The 26,831-nt window shown below is 45.5% G+C and overlaps 1 long non-coding RNA gene across 2 annotated transcripts; it reads right to left on the minus strand.

Annotated features, from left to right (window-relative positions):
- Positions 169 to 3,980, minus strand: LOC110395641. Of its 2 annotated transcripts, XR_002436539.1 has the most exons (4): positions 3,767 to 3,980; positions 2,920 to 3,140; positions 1,091 to 2,125; positions 169 to 467 (listed from the first exon to the last, which is right to left on the minus strand). It is a non-coding gene; the product is annotated as an uncharacterized LOC110395641 (long non-coding RNA). The 2 variants fall into 2 exon arrangements; XR_002436537.1 differs by having other exon boundaries at positions 1,091 to 3,140.

The following is a 26,831-nucleotide window of genomic DNA, read 5'->3' on the forward strand; positions in this document are numbered from 1 at the left end:
AGGAGGGGGCGGAAAGCAGCACCTATCTCTAGGCTGAAGCCACACTGAAAATGCTCCTCCCCGCCCTGCCCACGAGCAGCTACGCTGTCACCTACCCGACAGGCATATTCTGAACAGCCCCAAGCAAGAAGATCTCCACAGGACCCCACCGAATGCCCGGCCTCGGTGGGGCTTCCTCCAGCGCCGGGAGGTCACGTGGATGGGGCTGGGCCACCAGGCGGCGGGCCGGGGCTTTGCGCCGCCATCTTGTTCGCCGACGGGCACGGGAGGGGAGCCGCCATCTTGTTCGCCAGTGGGCTGGGGCAGTGCTGGTGGCTGCGCTCATGCCATGGCTGTCCCTTGCTGAGCACCGCTTCGAGGAGTGGCGCGTTTGCCATGCAGAGTGGCTGCTTAGCACCTAAGCCTTGTGGCGGGGCTACCTCATGGTGAAGAAGACCAGGTTGCATGCACTTAGTTCACTGCACGGGCTGCAGGAGATGGAAGGAAGAAAAGTTACATGCAGTCCTGAAGGCCCATTCCTGGGTCGCTCCTGCACATTCCATTTCAAGACTCAAAGGGGATGGATTTCTCTCCCCCATGAGTGCTACTACGATTTCTCTCCCCCTGCCTCTAAAAATGGACCTGCATTTTAAGAAGAGGCTTTACAGAAAGCTAAGTCATCTTGGAACAAAGCCTTCCATATCCTAATGGAATAATAAAATATAATGAAGTTGTGAACCAACTCAGTATGGTTTTCGGGTATTTTGTGTCACTCTGACCCTCATTAAAAGTGCGATCTAATATGAGCAGATATAAAATTCAGAGATGTGATTTCAATTAGGGCTTTCCTATCTTTGAATAATAGCAAAGTCCCAAACTAGCTCATTTGTTTCAGGAAGACTGATAATTTCTAACAGCTGGCAACACAGACACTATTTTTTGCCTGGCTTATTGCCCGTAAGTCTCTATAATTGAAAGTTATTCTCTAGTGTATGCTTTCCTGTCATAGCATCAATGCCAAATAAATACATTCCACTGCTTTGGCTCCTCCTGGCTAGGAACTTCAGATGTGCGAAAAGAAACATCTGTAAAGCTGATTGAAAGTGGAGACCTGGTGTAATCAGAATGATGGCTCAGCATCCGTAGGAGAGAGGTTAATGCCTTGGACAGCTTTTGATTAAAAAAAAAATGTCCAAAGTATCAGAAGCTGTAGAAGCAAAGCTGGGTGTTTTGAGCAGGCACTCCCTAGGGCTGCTGGGACTGAAGGTGAGGAGAGACAGGGCCACTGCACAGCAAGAGAGCAGTCAGCTGTCATCCCAGAGGCCCTCCTCTACCCCGTGGGTGCATGTGCATGGGGCCCAATTCCCATCTTCTTTACTAAGGGGCCACATCCAGCCCCATTGTGCATGCACAGTCACTGGCTCTCTTTGTTGCCTAGTGAAGGGTTGCCAGGAGAAAGCATAATACATTCTCCATGGAAACCTCACTTCCGCAGTTTACTTTGATGCATCTTGGGGGTTGATGGGCACCATTGAGGAAGAGATTGTTAAAGAGGCTGGATTGAGGCCATCGGCAGTATCCACAAGGGCATACCTGCCAGATTGCTGCTGCTTTTTAGTACAAGAGTGTTTTCGGGGTTTCTGCCAAAACCTCATGTTTCTCCTCAGCCAAGCACGAGTGACTGTACCATACCGTCTCCCCAGTCACTCCTTAGCTCTCTGCTATGGAAATCAGCTATTCTCTTCACAAATGCTGCTTCTGCCCGCAGTTTGCATGGTGTTTCATTTCCTCCTCTGCTGTGCATGAAGGCTCTCATGATGGGAAAAAATAAATAAATAAATAAATAAATCACAGAATAACCTATGTAGGAAAAGACCTGCAAGATTACCAAGTCCAACCATCACCCTGGACCAAACCATGTCATGAAATGCCACATCCACATGTCTCTTAAATACCTCCAGGGTAAATTACATCAACTTACTCATCTAGAGCAATTGCTGTTTGCTCTGCCTGGTTACTCTTCCACTCTTGGCACATAGGTCTGCATGGGCCTTGCAACTACCGGTTGTGCTCATAGTCAAGCAGGGAAATGAGCAGGTGCGCTGGCCATCCATAACAGTTAACATGCAACTGCACAGCAGTACTGCTAATGAAGCCAGAAGAAAGGTCATAAACAGACTTGCAATTTGGAAGGTGTTTGTGCATTTCTGCCTTCTCTATGTATTGCTGTTATGAGTCTTTCAGCAATTACATTCCTCAGTATTTAATTGTTTTGAGATGGCATCTGTGAGTCCCCAAAGCCACTGCCAGGCTCTTAGCAGAGCAACATGAAACTGGCATGTAGCTGATTATGCACATGGGGAAGGGTTAATGTTCTGCTGCCATCATTTCTCTAGTGTTGCTGAGGTACAGTGTTATAATCTGCACATCAATAATCTGCCAAAGCAAAAGCAGGAAATAGATTGAAGCTTTCATGTGGACAGCTCCATTAAGGTATGCTGAATGGCAAGCAGGACAGAACATTGCTTGCATGCCTCTTGAAATGGGTGGTTACTGCCAGGCACCTAGTTTGAAGGCTGTACAATCAGAAAAGGAGTCTATCAATAAACATATATGTAAAACAGGGTCTGGCAGGCACACATGGCTGCTCAAATATACCTCTCAGCCAGGTTAGCATTCATCTGACAGCAGTTTTCCATCTTTGAATGAGAAATGCATTTCTACTGAGATCTAAGTATTGTTGCCTCCCAGCATCAAATGCATCACGGTTGATTTCTGCTTGGCAGTAGCTGGAGATACTGGAGTAGTAAACAAAGCAACTGTTCAACACTTTGCTTTATTTATGTGTTCTCCTTCCCACTGCTGGCAGTAACAAACCGTGCTCCACCTGTCTGGCATGGATCATTTGCTAGCCAGAAGGCTGCTATCTCTAAAACCCACCTGCTAACACGCAGGCTCCAAGAAGCTGCTGCTGTGCTCCTTCCAGCAGCATGGCTGGGGGAGATGGATGCCTGTCCTGGTACGTGCAGCCTGTCTCAGCTCTAGGCACAAATCCATCCCCAGCGTTGTGCTGGTATGAGCAGATGCCAACAGCAGGAGATCACAGGGGGTCTTTGGACCAGCCTCCACTGCTGGGGTTCAGCTGCTCACTCTGCCAAGAGCTGATGGCCAAGAGAAGGTACAATGAGAAATCCTATAGGAATAGCAGCTGGAGTTAAGCTGGAGGCTCTCATCTGCAGGTCTCCTCTTGCAAAGACTGTCTTGCTAGGGCCACTGTCACCTGACAGTAGGAAATGAAATAAAGCCACAACTCTTGTTCCCATGCTCAGATCCCAGCCTTGACTCCGCACATGAGTGTAAGCAGCAAAGAACAGAACAGGCAGCTTGGATACAGGTCATCCTGAAAGATATCAATCATCTCAAAGGAGGGCAGAAATTCTGTGTGGGACAAATGCATTCATTGCCAGTGCTATATCTACAGAGGCTAAATTGGAACTGCTCCTTTGACCATTTGGGGTCTTTGATTTCTTTCTTTAGAAATACTGTTCAGCAAGTAGTGCAGTGTTTCTTGCTAAGTCACCCTTATGTACGTAATTTATTGTTATGGTTTAATTATGCATACCACACCAACAGATTATGTGTTTACCTGCAGCATCTCAATTTTTTGCAGTAACTTCAGGACAGCTTTCTGTTGCATATACTTAGACAATTAAACAAGCTCTAGCAGTCAGTGCCATGAATAGAGGTAACAGTGCTAGCAGGTACATACAGCTTAAAGAGTTCTTACCCAGCCTGCGCTTAGTCACTTGGTTTTGCCTCTTTCCTGTGCAAGTGGTAAGGACGCATCATGATCTGGGGAACTTAGTGACGCAGAGGGCATTGTCTTTTGGGTTGCTGTCCAGTGCTGTCCTGCCATCTGGCAACCAAGCGTCGTATGTTTAGTTCCTCGCTCTCCACATGACTTGGCTGAGCAACACTCAGCTCATTTTATGGTCATGGATATTTCATGAGATAAGTGTAGTGAACAATCAAGCAAAAGGTCAGCTCTTGCGTCTGCTGCTCCATTTGTCCCACACAATGAAAGGCAGTAGGGCTGGTGCTGGGAGACTGCTTCACCCACAGCAGCAGTTGGAGCCAGGCTCCCTTGTCCTCTTGGGGACTGCCCCAAGTGCCCTCCCAGGAGCCCCTCAAGGACTGTGGAAGCCAGTTGTTGTATGTGACATGTTGCCAGGGAGCAGGATATCCCTAAGGAACATCTAGAAACTGAAGGACAACTTGTAACAGAGCCTAGAAGTTATGACACAGAAAATGGACGCTTTCAGGCACAAAGCAAATATTCATTTTGCTTGAGAGAGCTTTTAAAAAATTAAAACATACTGTCATCTCCTCTTTAATCTACATTTCTAGAGAAAAAGGTTGATGAGATATTCTTCCTTTTCTCCCTGACGTTATAATGTGAGGAAATTTAAAATTAAGGCAACACTCAGCAATTCATGAAAGCTCGGTCTGCAGGTCCTGTGAGCTGGTGGAGGTTATCAGGGCCAGCTGAGCTGCTTCTTGCCAGGTCTGAAATACTGAGCTAACATGGACAGAATACATTTGATACTGGTCTCTGCTCTCTGCCTCAGACATCCCAGCATCTGGAGGGAAATCTCAAACCCTTCTCCCCTAGTCACAGTAAGCAAGCTGCAGAAAAGGGTGAGGAGAGCTGCCAGTGTGCACTGCAGCACCCCCAGCTCTGTGCAGAGCAGTCAAAGACCCTTTCTATCCCCTCCTCCTGGGAGCACCAAGGGAAAGCACTAATGTGAACAGCAGCTTTGAGTGTTGGGTGCCTCTGGGATTCGGCCACCCCCATCACTCTAGGAGACATACTGGATGCAGCCTGGATGGGACATGTGGCTAAGAAATACTTAGAAAAAATTCCATCACATTCTGCTTATATGCTCCTCCTTTTTGCTGCTCCCACTTATCTGTGTTTTCCATTTTTTAATTCCAGGGCAGGATTACCCAAAAGTCAAGGTAGCACTCTTGAAGGTACCCTGGCTGGGACCTCAAGGAATGTACAGGCTGACTGGAAATCAGTGAAACAACTTCATAGCCACATCCTGTCAAGGTTTCTTCTGAGCAGTTTTAAAAAATTGAGAACTAGTATAGTCGTATATGTAATACATAGCTTGGTCCAAAAGTAATGCCTCCTATTTAATTCCATGGAAATGACAACATATTCAAAGAGCACAGCAACACTATTAGGTAAAGCAAATTCTCAACTACAAAACACTGTTTTTCAACATAGTCCCCACCATTAGCTGATTTGTGTGGATTAGCTGATCAAGACACTCTTCATGTTGTGATATGACAGCCGTGTATGGCCATTGTTATGGTTTTGTGATTTTTTGTTGTCGGTATTCCACATCATTACATCATGTAAGGTAGGGGCAGTTAAAGAGTTAATCCCCTGGTTACTGCAAACTACCTTTTTTGGTGTGGCCCTCTGAGGGGGAGGGGAGGCAGTGCACGCCCCAGGGGTCTTTGCTTTGGAGGGGAGGGGGTGAAGCCGCGTGGGAGACGCGGGGTCTGTCCCTTCCTGCCCGGCGGAGAAAGCACGTGGTCCTCCTGCAGTTTACTGTGTAAGATTTTCAGCCTGTAAACTCTCTAATATAATTCTACTAGCCTCATTTTGATATATTTAGTAAAGTTGGTTGTTCCTCCTCAGATTGGTGCCGCTGTTTTTTTTTTTTCTTTTTTCCCTCTTCCCTTTGTTTTCCCAGGTTGCGGCTCCGCGGCTTCTCCGCCGCTTTAGCCACCGGACCGCCCAGGGGCTGGCCCTTATCGCCGGCAATTTTTTCTTCTTTCCTTCCTCTTTTCTCGTTTTTTTTTTTTTTCCTTTCGGGCCTGTTCCCCTTGTCACGGACACAGGCCCTTAGATAATACCGTGACAGCCATCCAGAACATGGCTTGTTTTTCATGTTGCTGTCACCACTGCTGAAATGCACCATTTTTTTCTGCATGGAGGATTTCAGTTCCATACTTATGCTCTGGACACATTTCCATGTCAGATCATTTGTCGCATGTCATCAATGTAATGAGATATTGGTGAGAAAGTTCAGCCTCTACTGCCATACTACCAACATATGCCTCTGACATTGTTGGCCAACAGACTAAAATAGGAGGCATTACTTTCAGAGCAGCCCTCATATTTTGGTTTTCTGCTTGCTTAGCATCCTTCAAAAGAAGCTGTTGAAATATTCCATCTATAGATGAAGATTGCAGCAGCAACTTGTGGAAGCATACTTAAGGACAAGAAAGCAAAGTATTTCATGTGTCAGACCCTGACCTATGACTGCTGCATTTACCTGCTGCCTGCAGCAGGGGCTCTGCACCTCACACCAAGTCCTCGCCTAATGCAGGTCCCAAAGATATAAAGCATCCAAAGGTTTTAGAGTCTGCAGCAGTGCCTGGTTCCAGCAATGCTTCATCTCAACAAGCACTGACTGTAATTCAGCACACTTCTCTGTTAGTGCTAATAAGAGTTTGCTCTCAGGCTCTCATGTGTGTGGTTTCAGGTGCCCCAGCAATGGTGATTGTAGCATTTGCTCACGTTCACTTTGCACAACTCTCCCTGGAGCTTTAACACAGATAAAAACACAGGCAGTGGTGTCCCTGTGGGAAACCTTACTTTACCAGCTCTGTTACAGAGTGCCATGTTCCGTGTTCACAGGACACAAAACATGCTCCCAAAATCTCCCAGAGAACAGACAAATAGCAAAACAAGTACTGTCTATGCAGCAGCCACAGACATGCATTCCTGAGCCTGGGTGATGGCAGGAGAATGAAATCAGCAGTATCAGAGCTGTACCTGAGAGCAGGAGGCACAACACGTGAATTAATACTTCCTTCCAGGCAACTGGCCTTCAGATTGTCTACAAAAGCTGACTAAAAAGCTGACCGAGAGCTGAGTGGGAACAAGAGCTACCCTCAAAAATCTCTTAGAGTTGATTGTTGAATGTACAAAACTCACTGGCACCAAGAATGGGGTGAAATCTAAGGAAATCAACCAAGATATGTTTCCCAGGTTTTGGAGTGAGTGTGTGAAATCCATTTCTGACGTCATTTGTCTGCCTCTGGAAATGATGTTGTGAAATTTGACTGGAAGTCCAACCAGTTAAATTAATAGTTTTTGTTTTTGTTGTTGTTGTTGCAGTGTGTCTTGAATTAGTAATAAAATCACTACTTACTGCAGTTTTTCCTTCCCTCTCCACACCACCTCAAGTAAAACAATGCAATTTAAATAAGGAACAGCAAATCACTTAAATAATGTTGCACAGAAGGTTGCTTGAGTCATTGCATACCATTGAAAGGGATGGTTTTCAATAGCACTTTTTGGTTGCCCCATTCCAGAACTCTATCCATGAATTGCTATTAGCACAGAGGACCACATCTCTCACTGGTGGGAAAGGGAATAGCCCTACTGACTCCACAGATAATTTTGACAGCGCTGCTTCAGTTCTCCTCTCGTCTCTGTTCCTGGTCAGATCCAGCTGGGTTGGCCTAACAAAGGACATTTCAGCCTGAGAGGGGAAAACTCAGAGTTACTGACAACCAAATCAAGGACAGCGTGTAACCTGTCTTCAGTCAGTGCTGGGCTTTGCAGACAGTCAGGGTGCATAAACACTGCTGTTTTACAAGGGAGGAATCAGGGCAGAGGGATTAACTGCCCATGGAGTCCCATGGCAGGGAACAGTTCAAGGCCATTAACTGGAGCCTGACATCTGAGGAGATTTCAGGCTTGAAGTGAAGTATACAACTTGAGAAGAAACTGTGGTCTTTAAGCCAGATCGCCTGTAGTCATTAAGCAGAGAACAGAGGTCTTCCTTCACTAAGGCATATCATGTCCTCAAGCATCTCACTTCCAAACAACAGCAGCTCTGTGCCAGAGGCCTCTGTTCATTCTCCGTCTCCAGTGCATTTGAAAAGATTCCCGGAAGAAACAAGCACCATGGTAGAAAGCCCACTCACTGTGTGGTCAGTCTCCAGAACCTAGTGTAGAGTCATTCCCATTTCCAGAAAAAAACTCAGCTGAGCCACTCATCTCAAGGTAATTTTGTTCTTTTGTTTGGAAAGGCCACTGAGAAGATGTTGATATCATGTATACCCTTGCAAGGGTCTGAAGCCTTGCTGCATTTTTATTTTTACATTTGCCTGATTTGTTGTCTTCAGTGTGTGAATGAAAGGCCCATGGGAAAACATCTGTTCCCTCCTAGGGGAGGAAAGGATAAAGCCTTAGACCAAGTCTTTCCCCGACAAACACTGTCAGGAGATGGAGATCAGGACTGAGTATGGAGATCTCAAATGCCTTACAAGAAACCAAATGCCCCAGTCCTACTGACCATCTGTGAAAACTGCATCAAACATTGTTTTGAGACTGTTCCTCTGCCTCTCATGAATGAGAAATCCACTGTAGTACAAAGAATCATAAACGCAATAATAGCTTAATGCTGGGGACTTAGAACCTAAAAGACTTGAAGGGTTGCCTGAATATATCATGAGCTTCAAACCCAATTAACAACCAGTGTGCCATCTGCTCTATCGCCGGAAGTTAATAACATCAAATAACAATAAGAAGAAACCACCGCTGAGAGGTTAAACCATTTCTCTGTTTAAATTTATCTGGAAGATAATGCATTTTTAGGAAAGGTTTAATCATTAGGCCAGCCAGAAGAAATTTAGTACAAAAATGGGTTATCCACACCGCTAGTAAAAACCTGCTGCAGACATGGTGAGAATGGCAGGTGCTGATCTATAGCAGGCACACGAGGAGTTTTTAATTTGTAGGCCTCCCATACGGAAGCGCCAGAGTGTTTTTAATGCTGGTGAAAAACCAGAAAAACGTGGGGAAAAAGCATGACCTGTCAGGAATGAACAGTGCAAACACTGTAAGGAAAAAAGACTGGTTACAAAGTAACACATGCTCAGTCCTGTCCTGGGGTGTGGTGGGGTCCATTTTAAATTGAAGGAATATCCCAAATATCCGTAGGAATTGTGGCTGCCGAGCTTGTCCCTCCCCACAAGGCAGGGAATCCTCCCCAGTGCCATCCGTAGAACGAGATGAATGGAAGCCACTTGCACAAGAAAAGGAATATTAGTTGAAAAGTCTTATCATGCATTTAGTTAATTACTAAGTGAATTGCTTTAATGCTGTACAAAATATGCAGCTGTGTTTAATGAGCTGCTAAAGTGTTCACTGGGCAAACTTTAATAATATCGTTGCTCTCACAGAGGAAAACTGCTGCAGGGGAAAATGTATCTGTTCACACCTAAAATGTTGTGAGTGACAGCTCGACGGCTGTAATCTTTAGGGCACACAGTCGTCATTTTCATTAGTATGAAACGTTATAATATTTATGCTTATCACTAGTGTGCAGCCTTCAGGGCAGACTGCGAACCCAGCTGCGCTGGTGACAGGGAAGGCAATTCCAGGGGTGGTTATATAGAACAGGAGAGCAAAGTTGGCCTCTGCTTCTTTTGGCTTTCTGTCTTAGCGTACATTTCCTGGGCCTCAGCCCTGGAAACCACCTCGCACTTCTGCACCAGTCGAGTAGACTGAGGAGATCTGCTTTGCAGTGTAGAAGGCCGTACCACCATCAGAGTTTGTACAGACCAGCACACATGCTGATTAGCTCACCTTAACCACCATGTCACTTCCTAAGCACACCGTGAGTACGTGGTCACAGGATATGGGAAATGAGCAGTGCAGAGGCAGGCTGTTAGTCTCAGAGTGCCCAAGGGAGAGATTATTGGAGCTTCCTTCAAAGCAGCAGCTGCTGGCTGCAGGCAGCCCAGTGCCCCAGTGCCTTTGGGACGTGCTCCTCCGGTTTTGGCACACTCCCACTTCCCGAGTGTTTCTCCTCCAATCCTTGGCTTCCCAGTCTGCATGCACATTCCACGTTCAGGCACTTGAGATGGACCTGAGGGCTGCTGTTCCTCATCACGCTGCCTGCCAGCACCTCGCCCCGTGTCAGGTTTGGAGCGCTCCCGGTCCTGCACACCCCCAGTGTACCTCTGCAGGTGGTCAGACAGTCCTGCAGCCACCAGGGGATGCGTTGGGTGATTTGAGCTTTGAAGACAGTCTGCAGTCACAGTTCTGTACCTCGCTGCAGTTGGAAAATTCTCAATTTATGGGTCCAGCTGCCTGGCAGAGAGGGGCAACTCACTGACAGTGTTTTTCTGAAAACTTGCCCCAGGAGTCTGCTGCTGCCACAAAGTGACTTTCTGTATCCTGATGGATTGAGACAACCTGAATTACTCAGAGATCCAAGAACACCTTGAGAAGCATTTGTTTACCTTTTCTGAGAAGAAACCCAGTCACTTGGGAAGCCGAGTTCCAGAGATGTTTTAAACATCTATAAACAAAGCCAAATATTTTGACTGTGGAGATGTAGAGGCTGCCTTGCATTACAAATACCGGCAGAAGCACATTCTGCATGATTAGGCTGATGGATACTCTGCCTTCCTGCTATTTGCTGCCTCATTCAGAATAAAGTACCAGTGCTCTGAATATAAACTGTGAATACATTATTATATTCCCTGCACAGAAAATGTTTTAGTCTCTTCTGATTTTCAGAATACTTGAGAAGGGCCGAGTGCAAACGTTTTGCCTATATCATTTCTGGAGGACAGAAACCATTAGCTGCAGCAGGAGCTACATCTTAACTATGCAATTACACTTACGTCCTGTCATCAGCCATTAATGCCTAGGGGAGAGAGCATTTACTGCAGAATTATGCTGAAAAAGAAATAAAGCACCTGTGTGCCAGGAAAATCCTGACTTGGCTTGCTCAGCTATAGTGGCCAGGCCTGTTAGCTCCATCTCTTGATGAATGTTCTCGTTATGAGCTGGTTCAGGTTTATGGCTCTCTGCTCAGGTTTCTATTGCTCACCTGCAAGGAAGGGCTATGAATGTCAGTGCTTACAGCCTCACGCGTTGCTTCGATGGATGCCCAGAACTGCAACCTCTGTCGCCTGGGAAGCAGAGCGTAGCGCGAGTTCAGCAGCGTCCATCCAAGCCAGAAGCTTCCCCACCTTGTCCTTTATATCATCTACTCTCCGCATTAAAATTTCATGCTGAGCCTCCAGAAGGAGTATAAGCATATTTTGGAAATATACGTAGGGCCATAAAATCCCACTTCATACTCTGCTCTTTTCGATTCATGACTTTAAAGGAGGCTCACAAGATATTTTACTGGCTTAGTTACTGGATGGGAAACGACTCATGGATGGAGCTCAGAGCTTTCTTGAGGTTTTTTTCCAAAGCAGGCAAGTCTCCTCTGAGCCTCTTTGATCTTCAGTAACAAGACCTCCCAAGAGACTTACAGCTCTTCCTGGTTACTGCCAGGCTAAAGAGAACAGTGATTTTTTCTCCCTTTTTTCTGCTATTGAAGCATTTTGCCTTCTGGGCACAGCCTGGTTTGTTTTAAAAAAGGGAGAGACAGACTTGGGAAGGAGGACAGCAAAACTGAGGCCAGCTAAATCTTTGTCATACAAGAGCTAAACTGAAAGGAGATGAGGGATGAGAGTCTGTCCCTCATCAGCCCATAGAGGGAGGAAGAGGCAGTATTTATGGCATTAGTGTCCAACCTTTTGGCTTGCCTGGGCTGCGTTGACTGAAGAGGAATTGTCTGGGGCTGCATATACATAGGTGGCACCAACAGTAATGCCTCCAATTTATTTCCATGGAAACTACAGATGCAAAGAGCACAATAACACTAGAGCAATAACACAATAGAGCAAACTCTCAGCCATGAACACTATTTTTCAACACTGCCACCACCATTGGCTATGCATTTTCACCTGTGAGGAATAAGAGCCTGTGTGCTGCACTCATAACAACCAGCACCAGCTGAAACGCACCACCCACCACCTCACTGTGCTCACATCCACTGTTTGATCTCCATAAATGTTCAGCAAGCGTTGATGAATGCAAATGGGTACAATTTTCTCCACATGGAGGAATTCAGTTCCACACCTTTGCTCCAAACGCACTTCCATGTCAGACTCAGTTCAGTCAGAGTGCCCCTCTGCTGCCATCTGTCACACAGCAACAGAATGTAATGGGATATTGGCTCAGCCTCTGCTGCCATACCACCACCATCCTCTTCTGATGTCATGGGCCAACATAATCAAATAAGAGGCATTATTTTCAGAGCAGTCCTTATAAAAAATATGATACAGTTAGTGTATGTAAGTAACAAATCTTATTTTATCTTTATATTTTTTATTCAAACAAAAAAAGAGAGGGTTACAAAACCACAGAACCAGAGGGATATGTGATCTTGTTTTTGTGACACTAACGCATCAGTTGGGTTCAATGGCACAAACATGAGTTTTTGTCCACAAGAGGAAGTGGAAAGGCTGCTGTGACCCTGCTCTCAGAGCAGTGTAGTTGCAGAGGCAGATACAGTGTCCTTTAGACTGATGCTGGGGCTAAATCAAGCTCTTCATCTCACTTTTCTGTGCTATTACTACTGCAGGCAACAGCCTCTTGCAGAGATCACAGAGAAGAACCAGGAGAAGCAGCTGCTCCCTGATCCTGCCAGCTGTGATTCCTCGAGCCCTTTAGAAGCCCAGGGCTTGGATTTCCATGACACTTACCAAGAGGCAAAGGTCATGTAGCTCCGCAAAGCAATGAGTTGTTCTCATCCTTCATGCCCAATGTAAAGGTCTTGTTTCCTCTGCTATGCCCATAGCTCAATGCAGGTTTTCTTCTGGGCACACAACACACACCAAATGCTAGACAGAGCAGAGAGAAGCTGGCTGTCTACCCTCTTTAGAGTCATAATTTTCACAGAATCATAGAATCATTAAGGCTGGAAAAGATCACTAATATCATCATGTCCAACCACCAACTCACCCCCACCATGCCCACTAACCATGTCCCTCAGTGCCACATCTCCACATTCCTTGAACACCTCCAAGGATGGTGACTCCACCACCTCCCTGGGTAGCCTGTGCCAGTGCATCACCACTCTTCTGAGAAGAAATTTTCTCCTAATATCGAACCTGAACTTCCCCTGGCACAAATTTTATACGTGTTCCTCCAGGACAGCTGGGCTGATGCACCAGTGTTAGTGTCTCTGGCTCTCTCTCCTTCCTGCTGAAGTAGAAATGCCTTGTGAGAATGTTGTGTTCTAACATACATTGTATAGTGAAAATGAGAAAAAATTCATTTTGGAATATTTTGACTCATCTGTTATTATTTGTTGAATTTCTTTTTCTTTTCTGAGACTGTGGGGAAAAATATCGATTCAGTATTACAGGAAAATGCCATGGTCTAAAATCAGTATTTCTGTGACTCTCCATGTAATAGGAAAATAGATTTTTCACAATGCACACTGGAACTGAAAGATAGCTGTTGTGCCATCTCCATTCTTGCAGGTATTCAAAAATCAGAACAACAAGGCCCTGAGCAACTTCTTAAGACTGGGGGTCCCAGCCACCCCAACCTCTTCCTTATTTTAGCACACTCTTCCGTGTGGGTTTCCTTGTTGGGTACTCACAGCTCCCTTTGGGAGCCTTCCTTTTTCTAAGGCATTTGGGTGCAGTCCCGTCACAGCCAAGATCTCAGGTATTTCTTGAACAAGCTTGTTACTGAAAGCAAAATGATGGGTGTTTATTAACAGTAGGTGTAAGTGATGTTTTACAGAGGGTTTGTCCCACATAGCAATGTGCAGAGACGGGAAATATATCTGATCCCTGCTGCTTACAGCTGTTTGTGCGGCTGAATCATCACCATGGCTTATTCTAAGGGTCAATGTAACAGATGCTGTTGTGGAGAAGAAAAAATAAGTCTAGAAAACTATTCTTAAGGCCTGCAATTCAGGAAGTTCCTTCAGGGTTTTTCTCCTTTATTGCTTTTCTTTCCCCTTTTCTAAGGAGGAGGAGGTGGAAGATGTTATTGTGTGAGATTTGGGAGGATAAGCACAGTGATTTGAGTCTCTGCTTAAGTAGATGCTAATGCAAACATTGTTTCGAACTTTGTTAATTATTCTAAAATCAACATTTTCCTTAAAAGCACTAAATTCTTACTTCTGAATAAATGTCAGCCATAAATACTGGCAATGCTTGACATACCTTTTCCTTAGGAACAGACAGTATTTGCCTCTGAGCACTTACAATAAACCTAATCACTCAAATGCTTCAATAAATGCTTTCTACTCAGTTGCAGGACTCACTCTCCCTTTTTTCTCCCACCACTTCTACCCAGAGCTGTGCAACCAATTGATTTTTTCATTTCCTTAACAGTTAAAGAAAAGAAAAAGCTTCCATTACCCTTTTTGATTTTCATGCGAGGTCACTGAAAGCTAAACACGCATTTCACATTGGCTGATGAATTTTAGCTGGAACACAACTTAAAAATAGAAGTTGACAAGACTATAAATTTGCATTAGAAGCCCAATGCGGTGCACTGAAAAAAGGCAAGATCAACATTTTCTGAGTTGCTGTGAGCAGTCTGGTGAAAATGGCACAGACTGTAGGACATTTTAGTGTCAGCTGAATCCTATTTGTTGCTTTTGCATGTTTCTGAAGCGGTTGTGCTTTCTACAGACTGTGGGCTGCTGCTCTGGCTACAGACCCCACATTGCGCTGAGCAGAAGGCATAATCTTGCAGTGTCTTGTCCCAAAGAGACTTATTAAGCACACTTGGCACTAAGGAGCAGGTGAGGAGAGAAGATTGGTGCTGGTCTAGCTCTGCCCTCAGTGAAATCCGGCTAACTGCAACTCATTTTGAAAATCCTTTTCAGTGCTAATGCTTATAAGCTTGATATTTCCCTCCTTCAAGGGATGCTTACTCCTACTCAAAACTCACATTTGAATTCTGCTTGTGTTGGTCTGGAGCGTCGCTTTGTTCCCCAGACATATCCTGGAAGAGATCTCATGGGATTTTCATGGATTTTGCTTCACGCAGACATATGCAGGCTGGATAGACATAGGTTCCTGTTAAAATCATCAGCAGCCAGGCCCTTACAGTGGGTAGGGCTGGCAGGATCTGGGCTTTACATCCCAAAAGGGTTTTATAACATGAAGTTAATTACATCTGATGTTTCAACTCCTCTGTTCCGTAGAGCTCATAATGAGACTCTGGCAAATAACTTCTGAATAATTTGTTGCATGAATTCAATCGCTTTCCCAGCTGACAAAAGCCACGAATAGACTGCATTTCCTTTAACGTATTCACTGCTGACTGAACGAATGGAAACACGTATTTTCCCAGCCTGCCTTTCTTGGAGGGGAGGCTGGCTGTGGAAACAATGCTGCTCTTACCATCATTCCGCAGGGAGGATCAGCCAGTCCCAGCTGGCCACACTTACCCTCATGGGTTTAGTGTCTGTCTGAGTGTTTTCACCCCTATCCTACCATCCTGGTGGGATGTCCTCAGCTGAAACAGCATTAATAGCACACCGATGTCTTAGCTGTTGCTGAGATGGGTTGCTGACACAGGTTGAGATAAAACTATTTTGTTTCCAATCCCATTTATGATGGGAGTGAGCGAATGGCTGTGTGGTGTTCAGCTGCTTGCTGGGTTAAACCACAACACCTACAAACCAACCCGCAAGGAGTCATGGTTATGGGGTAACCCCACAATCCTGGGCTCCACATTTTTGAGAATGTGGCAAAGCTGGCAGCTACCCCCAGCCTTCACCACGTTGCATTTTCCCAGAAGATCTTCCCAGCAAGCAGTAGCCAGGGATGGGACATGGGACATGGCCTGTCATGGCTCATAGAGTGAGCCAGAGGCTTATTCTGGAAGCGTGGAGCTCAGAGCGTTCCCTGCACTGGGAAAAGCTTGAAGTGCTGATAACCCTGCTTTGCGTTGGCAGGCTGATAAGCTTCCACAATGGTTTCACTCTCAGATAGAGAAATACTTCTTTGACAGGTTCCCTCAAATAAGTCAGGAGCTTTTCTGCCTCACCAGCCCAGCGCTAGGCAGCACCGCAACACAAATTAAAAAGCCATTCTGCACAGACCAGTTCAAGGAGAAGAGGGATGGGCTGGCTGTGCCTAGTGGAGCATGTTACTGCCAGAAGAGTGCTAGTGGAACAATCAGTATGCTGAAACCCCCAAACCCCACATGATTTTCCAGCACAAGTGATCTAGGTGGTAGTCGATGTCTCATTCACACCCAGAGGGACACTGCCCTGTTGCCCGCAGTTCAAGGGGCCCGGGATTTTTGTGGGGATGGCTGTCTTCCACCAGCTCTTGTGGCATTGCCAAGCACACGCAAAAAGTCTCCATTTCTGGGGAGAAAGGTTCCTGAAAGAGCCAGCATGTTGAGGTGGGGCTGGCTGTACATAGCAGACACAGGGCCCCAGGTCCAGGTGCATCTGCATGCTTTTAAAATCAGCCTGTTCACAACCTCAAACCTCAAGTCCCTCCATTCAGCATCTAGTATTACTTTGCTCTTAGGGTGGAAAGAGACCTGGAATTGAGTCTGAAATTGGCTGCAGGTAAAACTCACCAAAACTGCAAAGTCAACCCTACCAGATTATTTTTTTTTCTTTCAGATTGTGCCAGCTAATATCCAAAATATCTCATTGACAATTGCTGCTGGACAGAACAGGTGAGCATTTGTAATTCAACCCTGGGACAACCTATCAGACAGCCAGCTTCTCTGTTCCTGGAGGTTTTCAGAATTTGTTCAGATCTGGTGTTATCTGGCGACAGCAGGGAGTGGGACTGGAAGCTCTCAGGATCCCTTCCCACCAGCACTTCTGGGAGCACTGAAGAGAACAGCATCTCTCCTTCTCGGGGAAGACACTGCCATACCCTAAAATGGCTCATCCTGCCCCACTGAAGGCAGCAGTGGGACCCTAGGACAACTTGTCCTCCTCATCCTTGCCAGGTGAAAGCAACCCCATTGCAAGCAGCAGGGTGTCTCTTGAGTGTCTCCGTTCGTGCCTCTGGTTGCTTCAGTATGTCACTGAAGGAAATGCTAAATTTATAGTTAGGGGACTTGCCACTGATCTTGGCATGACTAAGGCTCAGTGATTTTCTTTCCTGATCTACCTCTCTTATTTCAGAGGACGCTAGTTTCATTGCAAGCACACAAAGGTCCTAATAGTGATAATAACTCAATGAGACACAGCATTATATTTTTCTTACTGGCCACATGTTTTTTTCACTCAGAAAGACCGTGGCCTTCAGATATTACCTCCATAAAGAACACAGAGATGCCATGCCATGACAGCTGAGTTTTCTACATCCAGTACAGACCTTTTTCAAAACAAGAGGACAAACATACGCAATAACTTCACTGCTCATACTTCTGGACAACTGCTTTCAACCCAAAGGGTTTCCTGAAGCTGCAATTTATTTTTTAATAGACCAAACAGATGCACCTTCCAAGTGCTGTCCTGCACTCAGAGTGCCCTTTGGAAAGGAGTTCTGCAAGTTTACAACCAAAGTATATTGACTTGCCTCCTTCCATTTATTGCGGACTTGATCTCAGGCAGTGTCATTTTATGACCACAGGCTCTTATACTGTCAATCACTATTAATTTCTTTCAGACCACTCAAGATTTGGTAGAGCTCTATCACTTGTCCTCCCAAGGCTTTGCTTTTCCAGGCTGAAGAGTCGCACCCTACGTGACTTATCACTGTTCTTAGGGAAGCTGTTACAAATCTGTGTATTCTTCCCATTCTGTTCCATCCCTTTAGAGATGAGGATCAGAACTGAATGCTGCATGCAGACTGATGGCAGTCCATGGATTGCTCTGAGAAGCACAGCAAATACCCTCTATTTTGTCTCCGTTCCTTTCCATTTAATTGCACATTTTTGATTTGCTCTTTCAGCTACCATGCACTGAGCTGGCACTCCCAACACTTGTTTGTATCATGTCCATCAGTCTCTCCCTTTTAAGTGGTAACAACCAGTTCACAACCCATCATTCTGTACATGAAGATAGGAGCTTTCCTTCCCTGTTATATGACTTTGCTTCTGCTCCTGAAATCCCAGTAATTTTTCCTTGTTCCAGCAATAAATTATTAATTTTGGAAAATAATTTCAAAATATAGTCTTTTTCATTATTTTTTTTACTAAAAATTTGAAAGTTGTTTCTTTCTTCTTCTTTTTTTTTAAACTGCTTCCCTTACAAATAAAACAACACTGGAGAGCAGATGTCATTTTGAGAAACATTTGGTAAGAGAAGATTGACAGAAGTAGTTTCTGACCCACATCAATCCTTTCCATTTCATTTATGATTATGGCTTGAAAATCTTAGCTTCAAAGCAAATCTAGGTAAGCAAAAAAATCCTTCACAAGCAGGCACTGAGATAAGGCACAAAAACTCCATCTGCACAAGCTCGTTAGATATGGGAAGGGCTCTTGTGGAGAGTGTCAGTATGCATACTTACAAGACACGGAGGGCCCAAAGTAGCTGTTTAAAAGAGCTGATCTTTTGGTGGAAGAGAAAATGCTGTTAGTGGTAGCAATTGCTTAGTAAAGGTAGCTTCTAGTTTAACAGCCTGTCTTGTCTTGAGCAATTACATGGTGTTGCACTATGTAAGATCCACTACCTAAACAGCTCAGTGTCATGTTCTGCTACCTTACAAACCATTGCATAGGGACATTATAATTAACCTTAGTGATCTGCCAGTATCCTAAGAGCAATATGAGAAGGAAACAGGGAAACATAAGGAAAATACTAAGGAAAAAACATAAGGAAAATAAGAATGAAGGAGTTATCCTCCAAGAAAGTGACAAGGAGAGCTTCCCAGCTGAAGTGCTTCTACACCAACGTACACAGCTTGGGAAACAAACAGGAGGAGCTGGAAGACACTGTGCTACTAGAAAACAAGTGGGTGACAGTGAGAGACCCAGGCAGCAAAGGGAGCCTTGTAATCGGCATCTACTACAGGCCACCCCATCAGTCAGAGCCTGTCGATGAAGCCTTCTACCTCCTGCTACAGGAGGCATGGCAATAGCAAGCGCTCGTCCTGCTGGGGGACTTCAGCCACCCAGACATCTGCTGGAGAAGTAGCACAGTGAGCTGCAGGCAATCCAGGAGGCTCCTGGAATGCATTGAGGGTAACTTACTTAGTCAAGTAATAGATGGCCCCACCAGGGAGGATGCAATACTGGACCTGTTGCTCACCAGTGTAAATTAACTGATCGGTGACATCAAGATTGGAGGCTGCCTGGGCTGTAGTGACCATGCTATGGTTGAGTTTACGCTCCAGAGGGATATGAGACAGGCGAAAAGTAAAACTGGGAAGCTAAACTTTAGGAAAGCTATCTTCCAGCTCTTCAGGGAGTTAGTCAACAAAACACCCTGGGAAACCGTCCTCATGGGCAAGGGTGCAGAGCAGAGTTGGCAGATCTTTAAGGAGGCTTTCTTCAGGGTGCAAGAGCATTTAGACTGGATATAAGGAAAAGTTTTTTACACTAAGGGTGATGAGGCACTGGCACAGGTTGCCCAGGGAGGTGGTGGATGCTCCGTCCCTGGAGACATTCAAGGTCAGGCTGGATGGGGCTCTGGGCACCTGATCAAGCTGTAGGTGTCCCTGTTCACTGCAGGGGAGTTGGACTAGGTGACCTTTAAAGGTCCCTTTCAACTCAAACGATTCTATGATTCTATTGTATTTTTTCTTTTTTTTTTTCTTTTCCCTAGGGGCTCTGTTTTACCCTGTGGCCACGTGGTTAAGTTGAAGGCTGGGAAATCACACCCAGATCCTTTTGACAGGTAGAGAGACCACATTCTCTCAGGGCAAATGGCACATTAAGGCTCCTTACATGCTGGTGGAAACTGGAATTTCCAACTACCACAAGTGGTTTCTAAAGTGAAGGTAGAAAAAGATCAAGACCATTTTTTGCTGCTGCCCTCAGGAGAGATAATTCATCTTGTCACTGTTACTTGGGGAGGAGAACAAAAAACAGTCTTTTCATATGACTGAACTTTACAAAATGTGTCCATTTAAAGTGTGAGTATGCCTGAAAGCATGCAGCACTGTTTGCTGTGCAGTATTCATGGCTGGTTATTTTATTTCTTCTTCTCTGCATTGAGTTCATTTTACCTAGTGCATGAATTTCAGTCAACTCACAGCTCACTCAACTCTCTACTACACAAAAACAATAATCTGATTTGAAAAATAAATAACCTAAACCGAAGGCAAAAAAAAAACCAATTAAAAAAAAACACCCCAAGTAACTAGCAAATCAACAACAACAAAAACTACTGTACTAAGAGTGAGTCATCTCTTTAATTTAGGCCATGGTACTATCTAAAGCAATAACTTCTTCAGCTAAGAGAAAAAACAGGGCTGCCTATGCCATCCTCCTTCTTTGTATTTCATGTTGCATACGAAAAGTCATCCCACATGGCTGCAACACCTCCCTGCTCTTCCCCATTCTGATTTGACCACACTCTCATCTCAGTTATTTAATGCTCCTTTTTTTCTTGTGAGAGATCACATTAACCCAGTCCCTGCATGAAAGTAAAATGGTCGCATGAACATCTTAATCAGTGACCTGGATGGAGGGATAGAGTCCACCCTCAGCAAGTTTGTTGATGATACGAAACTGGGAGGAGCGGCTGACAGACTGAAGGCTATGCCACCATTCAACAAGAGCTGGACAGACTGGAGAGTTGGGCAAAGAGGAACCTGATGAGGTTCAACAAGAGCAATTGTAGGGTCCTGCATCTGGAGAGGAATAACTGCGTGCACCAATATAGGTTAGGGGCTGACCTGCTGGAGAAGAGCTCTTCAGGGGAGAACCTAGGGGTCCTGGTGGCCAACAAGGGTGCCCATGAGCCAGCAGTGTGCCCTTGTGGCCAAGAAGGCCAGTGGGATCCTGGGGTGCATTACAAAGAGCGTGGCCAGCAGGTTGAGGGAGGTGATCCTCCCCCTCTGCTCTGCCCTGGTGAGGCCACATCTGGAGCACTGTGTCCAGTTCTGGGCTCTTCAGTTCAAAACAGACAGGGATCTCCTAGAGAGAGTCCAGTGGGGGGCCACAGAGATGATGAGGGCCTGGAGCATCTCCCATACAAGGAAAAGCTGAGAGACCTGGGACTATTCAGCCTGGAGAGGAGAAAGCTGAGAGGGGATCTTATCAATGCTTACAACTATTTGTTCACTTTCAGCTGGGACAGAGTTGATTTTCCCTTCACAGTGTCTGGAATGATGCTGTGTTTTGGCTTTAGGAGAAAAACAACGTAGATAACGCACCAATGTTTTAATTGCTGCTGAGCAGTGCTGTACAGAGCCAAGCACATTGCAGTTTTTCAGCTTCTCGTACTGTCCTGCTGGTGAGGGGGGGCTGTGGGGGACACAAGGAGCTGGGAGGGGGCAGGACCAGGACCACTGGCCTAAACTGACCAACCATATGACATAAACATATGATAACAGGTGATAAAACTTTGAAATCAGTGGGGAGTTGACCAGGGCAGGCAGCTGCTGCCTGGGGACTGGCTGGGCATTGGCCAGCAGGTGGTAAGCAAATGCTTGTGCATCCCTTGTTTTTTATATATGTAGGTCACTCCGAAAGTAATGCCTCCTGTATATTTCCATGAAAACTACAATAGATACAATAACACTATTTGATAGAGCAAATTCTTAGCTACAAACTCTGTTTTTCAACACAGTCACCATCATTAGCTATGCATTTTCAGCAATGATGAACAACAGCCTGCGTGCCGCGCTTGTAACAATCTGCACCAACAGAAATGATCCACAGTTTCCCAGCTACTATGACAGTGTCGCTGCTGTTTTCCACATTGCGGAATTCAGTTCCACACCTTTGCTCCATAAGCACCTCCATGTCAGACACCATTGTGTCAGAGTGCCCCTCTGCTGCCATCTATCACACAGCAACAGAATGTAACGGGATATTGGTGGAAAGGTTCAACCCCTGCTGCCGTACCACCAACATACCTGCCCAGAGAGATTGTGGAGTCTTGTTCTCTGGAGATATTCAAGACATACCCGATGCCGACCTGTGTGACCTACTGTGGGGAACCTGCTTTAGCAGGGGGTTGGACTTGAAGATGTCTAGAGGTCCCTTCAAGCCCCTATGATTCTGTGATCTTCCTTGCAGATCTATGAAGTGCTAATTAGCAGCCGTGGCTGGGTGTTTGAAGCAGACACATTTCTCCTGTCTGCAAAGCCTTGTCACCACAGATGAGAACACAACACCGTATTAGGAAACTGGAAATTCGCCCTGCTGGACTCCCCATCTGCTCTCTGTCTAGAAAGACTGAAAACAAGTGTTTCCAATCGAAACAGAAAAAGGAGCTCCAACGAGCCACCCCACTTCACTGCTGTGTCCCACAGCTTCTTGCTGGTGTCATTTCATGAGCGTAAAGTTCAGGGATCGTTCTGGAGGAAGAGAGGGAGACCTGCATGTAACACCATACCCTGGACTGGCTCTATTGCAGCAGAACCCCGTCCTCTGCTGGTGTGTGTGTAAAAAACCCAGCCACCAGTACAAGCCAGCAGCGTGCCCTTTTGGTGATAAAGACCAAGCACACACTGCACTGCCGTAGCAAAAAGGCCATTTATTATTCCTTAGCCAAAAGTCCACTTATTATTCCACTCTGCCATGTCTGTATAGCACCAAGCTTCTACCCCCAGCACCCATGTACTGCCTGATCCAGGAACAAATACAAAACAACTCAAATCACTGGGGCTTGGAAACTAAAGCTCATCTCCACCTCCTCACTCATGACTGGAGAGAAAGAGGAGCCTGTACAAGGCTTCTTTAAGGTTGAATAATTGTGGCTATGGACAGATATTTTATGTCATAGAGTTCTGCAGTGATTGATGTTTCATATTAAACCTGATCAGTATTCACAGGAGAACAGGTATGGAGGTTCAAAGCAAGGCTCTGATGTGAACAATAAAATGGGAAAAGAATCCATAACATTAAAATGCTGGCAGTTGAATTTTCCCTCTATAGTGTTAGCTCTGCACTTCCAATTTCAATCTCAAGTGCTGCCTAGGAACAGCACAAAGAAACAAAAAGACTAGGCACCAAATCACTTATTCCAAGCAGTGCAGCCAAACATAGAATGTACAGCTCTGCCCTGTGCTGTAGTGCCAGCCAAGATCTGGGGGTCTTGGGGCAGAATTGGGTGGTGAGCAGGGGCAGGAAGAACTGAGGGATGGAGAAGGCATGCCATGCCTCATGCTTCTGGGCAGCAGAGGGGCACTGGTATTTTCTCCTGCAAACCCAGGGTTTTGGCATTTGATGGGCACTCTCCATCCCTTCCTCCTGCCCAATGAAGGCCAAAAAGCCAGGCTGACGTGCTGCACCAGAGGGTGGCCAAGGAGGGGAAAAGGAATGGGGCTGAATGGGTCAGATGGCTGAGGACAATGCCCAAAGACCATGCTGGAAGGGGTATGGCCTACCTATGTGACCAGTATAAATCAGTGCTGGTTAGAGTTGATGTTATGCTGACATATGTTTCAAGTGAACAGGAGACAACCAGGAACTACATGAATCGTAGAATCATAGAATGGCTTGTGTTGGAAGGGACCTTAAAGATCATGTAGTTCCACTCCCTTGCTGCAGGTTGCTAACCTCTGAATCAAACATGGGTCTATATAATAAACATATAATAGAGTACGTAGTAATGGTGATGGGCAATTTATTTAACAAACAGTGCAAGTGCATCCCATTCAAAGATTTGCATTTTAAGACAGACAGTGATTTTCCACTGTGAAGTAGATGCTGATTCTTCAATACTTAAGAGAAACACATAGCGGGAAGAAAAGGCAATGCTTCAACATTGCTTCTGGAAGAGGAATTCTCCCTCCCACCCCAAATGTTTCAATTGTCCTGAAAGCATGGATATCTGTAAGTCGTATTGTGGGACACAGTACAGGGAAGGCTGAGGAGACCTTACTGGAATACTATGGTCAGGAGGGACGTTGCAGCCTCTGTCTGTGCCAGAGCATGCAGAGGGTGAGCCATGGCAAGGAGCCTGTGCTGAGCAGCTCCTGTGCCTGGATCGGGGCAGTGATCCTTCAAGGACTGCTGAAAAGCCGGAGAAAAGGACAATAAAACTCTGCCAGCAGCTGGACATGATACTTCACAAAGAAAGAGAGCCTTTTCTGCTCCAGTTATTGAGGAGAATGAGGTGACTGGATTTAGTGCATGCAGCCTTCAGGGGGTATAAATGTTAAGAGGCATTTTTAACTGAATGGAGGAAGAAAAGGCTAATGTTTCTGATAGCATCTTGGGCTTGGGCTTTGCTTTGCTCTACGCAACTGCAAACTCTTGAGGCCATGGATGCACTTGGCTGTCCAAGCACTAGGGGGAAAACAGGTATCACTGTTGGGCACAGCAGCAGCCAGGCCCTTGCCAAGAGCACTCTTTTAAAAAAAGGGATTGTGCCTCTGTCTGGGGAGCTGATGGAAGCAGCCAAAGTGCAAAGAACAAATATGAGGGGTATCTGTGCATATCTGGAAAATGAATCTGGTTCTCCAGAGTCCTGTTCTAGGACTTTCATGCCATCATCATCTTCCTTATATTTAAGCAAAACGCAGCCTAACTCATCATGATTTGCACACTGAGCACTAACAGGACTCAGTGACACTTCTGCTGTAACAGTCAGCCTGCTCTGATGGGACACCCAGTGGAGATTGCTGTCCTTGGGGTTCGCTGCAAGAAGCTGATGTTCCATATCACCCCTAGTACTTATCTCATCAGGACAGTAGGAATATACAGAAACAAACTCTTGGAAGCGTGGCCTCTTCAGGGTTAAGCACCAGCTGACGAGATAGAGTTGCTGTCTGAAATTTCAGATGCTGAGTGCTGAACACTGGTCATACAGAAGCACCTTTTACAGCTGTTCAGCAGATACCTGACCTTGCAGCTCATGTGCTTGAGGGTCCCTTTTTTTTGAGCACTCCCTTCAGCTGCTATGCCATGTGTGTCTTTCCCCTGACAAGAGTTGCTAGTTTACGTCACTCATCACAATGTGAGTGATCTCCAGTGTGACCTATCCCAAGAATGAAGAATTCAGTGAATAAGCATGGTTTATAAATGTCATATGAACACGGCTTTCTTTTTTTTTTGACTATGCTCCAGTTCTAATCTGTAAGTGCAGCAAAGTATCAGCTGTATTTGTTGGCAGATTTTTGCTTTTGTTTTAAAAAAAAAGAAAGTTGGTGTCATTATAATTTCTAGAAATCAGTTTGTCCTCCTATGAAAGTAATCTCTCTTCCCTTGATGTGTGGCTGAGGTGAGCAAGGAAGGCAGCAAGGCATAAATGTTTTTATTAAGAATGCTAGGAAAGTATGCATAGCCAATGGACACACTGTTGTGTAACGACGAGCCAGATGACATCTTTTGGGCTAAGCTATTGTCACTGCGCTGTTTTAATAGGGCACAATCTGTTTAGCTGGAACATTTGGCTTCTAGGTATATGAGCCTGGGAAATATCTGAATGCTAACTTCATTCCTGTCTGCTTTCTGAACTTGTTTGAATGCTCAAATACATGCTTGAAGTTGCCTGTTCTTATTCCAGATGGCATCTCATTGGAAACAGTCATGCCCGATGTGTGCAAAAAGGCTGTGATGTGCAGAAATTTTTACTAGGCAACCATAGGTCATTTGGCTCCTCCGGCTGCTGCCAAGGGTCCAGCACTGATTCTCCTAACCAAAGAGATGATATTCAGCTCCAGTGAGGCTCTGGACAGTTCAGTGATGCAAATTGCTTGTGCTGGCATGTGGTTATGATGCACAGCCTCATCTAGATCACTACATATCACACAGGACTCATCCCCCCTTTAAACTCCTGTATCACCACTGCCTGCTCCAGCCCAGGTGGGGAGAAATCAAGTGGGGATGCTACACCTAAGCAAGAAGTCCTGAAGAAGGCCTATAGATGGGGCCCAGTGTCAGAAGTAGGGCACACAGACTTGAGGGTGCTGGACCCAAATAAGTCATGTTGCTCTTTGTTATTCCTTCAGCGATGGTCTCCTACCTCAGGTGTTCAAGAAGAAATGATGTGTTTTCAGTGTTGAAACCTTGACCCACGCGTATGCTCACCCCTCTCCAGCCTCCTGAGCTGTGGGAAGGCATCAAGCAGCCTGCTGGACACCAAGACCCAGCAAGGCCCCTGTTCTTGCTGCTCATGGTGCTCAGAGAAGTTCTCTAAACCTCCAGAAAAAGGCTGCACTAACTACAAAATGTTATTTGAAGTCAGATAAGGACTTCCTTAGAGGGGATAACTATAAAGTTCAACATTGCTAAAGTTTAGGGCTGCTCCAGGAGGGTCAAGAGATTTAGGAACCAAGTTTAACTGACTTTCTGTAGGGTGTGCATTCCCAGTGGCTCCAGCAGCATCGGAACAATTCCTGCTCTGAAGGCCTCTGAGCCCAGGGCATAGCCTACTCTAAGCATGGATGAGTAGCTACCTGCGTGTTGTAATCACTCTTTCACCAAGAGTCATATATCAGGACATTTAAGAAAGCAACCAGAGATTCCTCTGGATTTCAGCATGCTATGAAGTTAAATATCAGGTAACTTAGGTTCACACATTTTTTCCGTTCTTAGGGAGAATTACAGGAGAGGCATAGCAAGAGTGATTTGCCCCAGGTATTTGAACTCTTTTATCTTTCTAATACTGATATTTCCATGTCTTACCCATGGTCAGATTTGGTCAGGTCATTACGGCCTGACCTTGGCACATTCTAAGGCTTTTTCCCCATGATTATTATTTCCTTCTCTGCTCTTTAAAGAAATTCTCCATCCACTTTAATGAATCACTCCACTAGTTAGAAAAGCCGGACATATTTTAAGAACTATGTGGCCAGGAGGGTTTTTCCAAAGTGCCCAGGTATCTGCTAGAAGT

The sequence above is a fragment of the Numida meleagris genome, chromosome 3 (genome assembly GCF_002078875.1).
Source record: "Numida meleagris isolate 19003 breed g44 Domestic line chromosome 3, NumMel1.0, whole genome shotgun sequence".
Lineage (NCBI taxonomy): Eukaryota > Metazoa > Chordata > Aves > Galliformes > Numididae > Numida > Numida meleagris.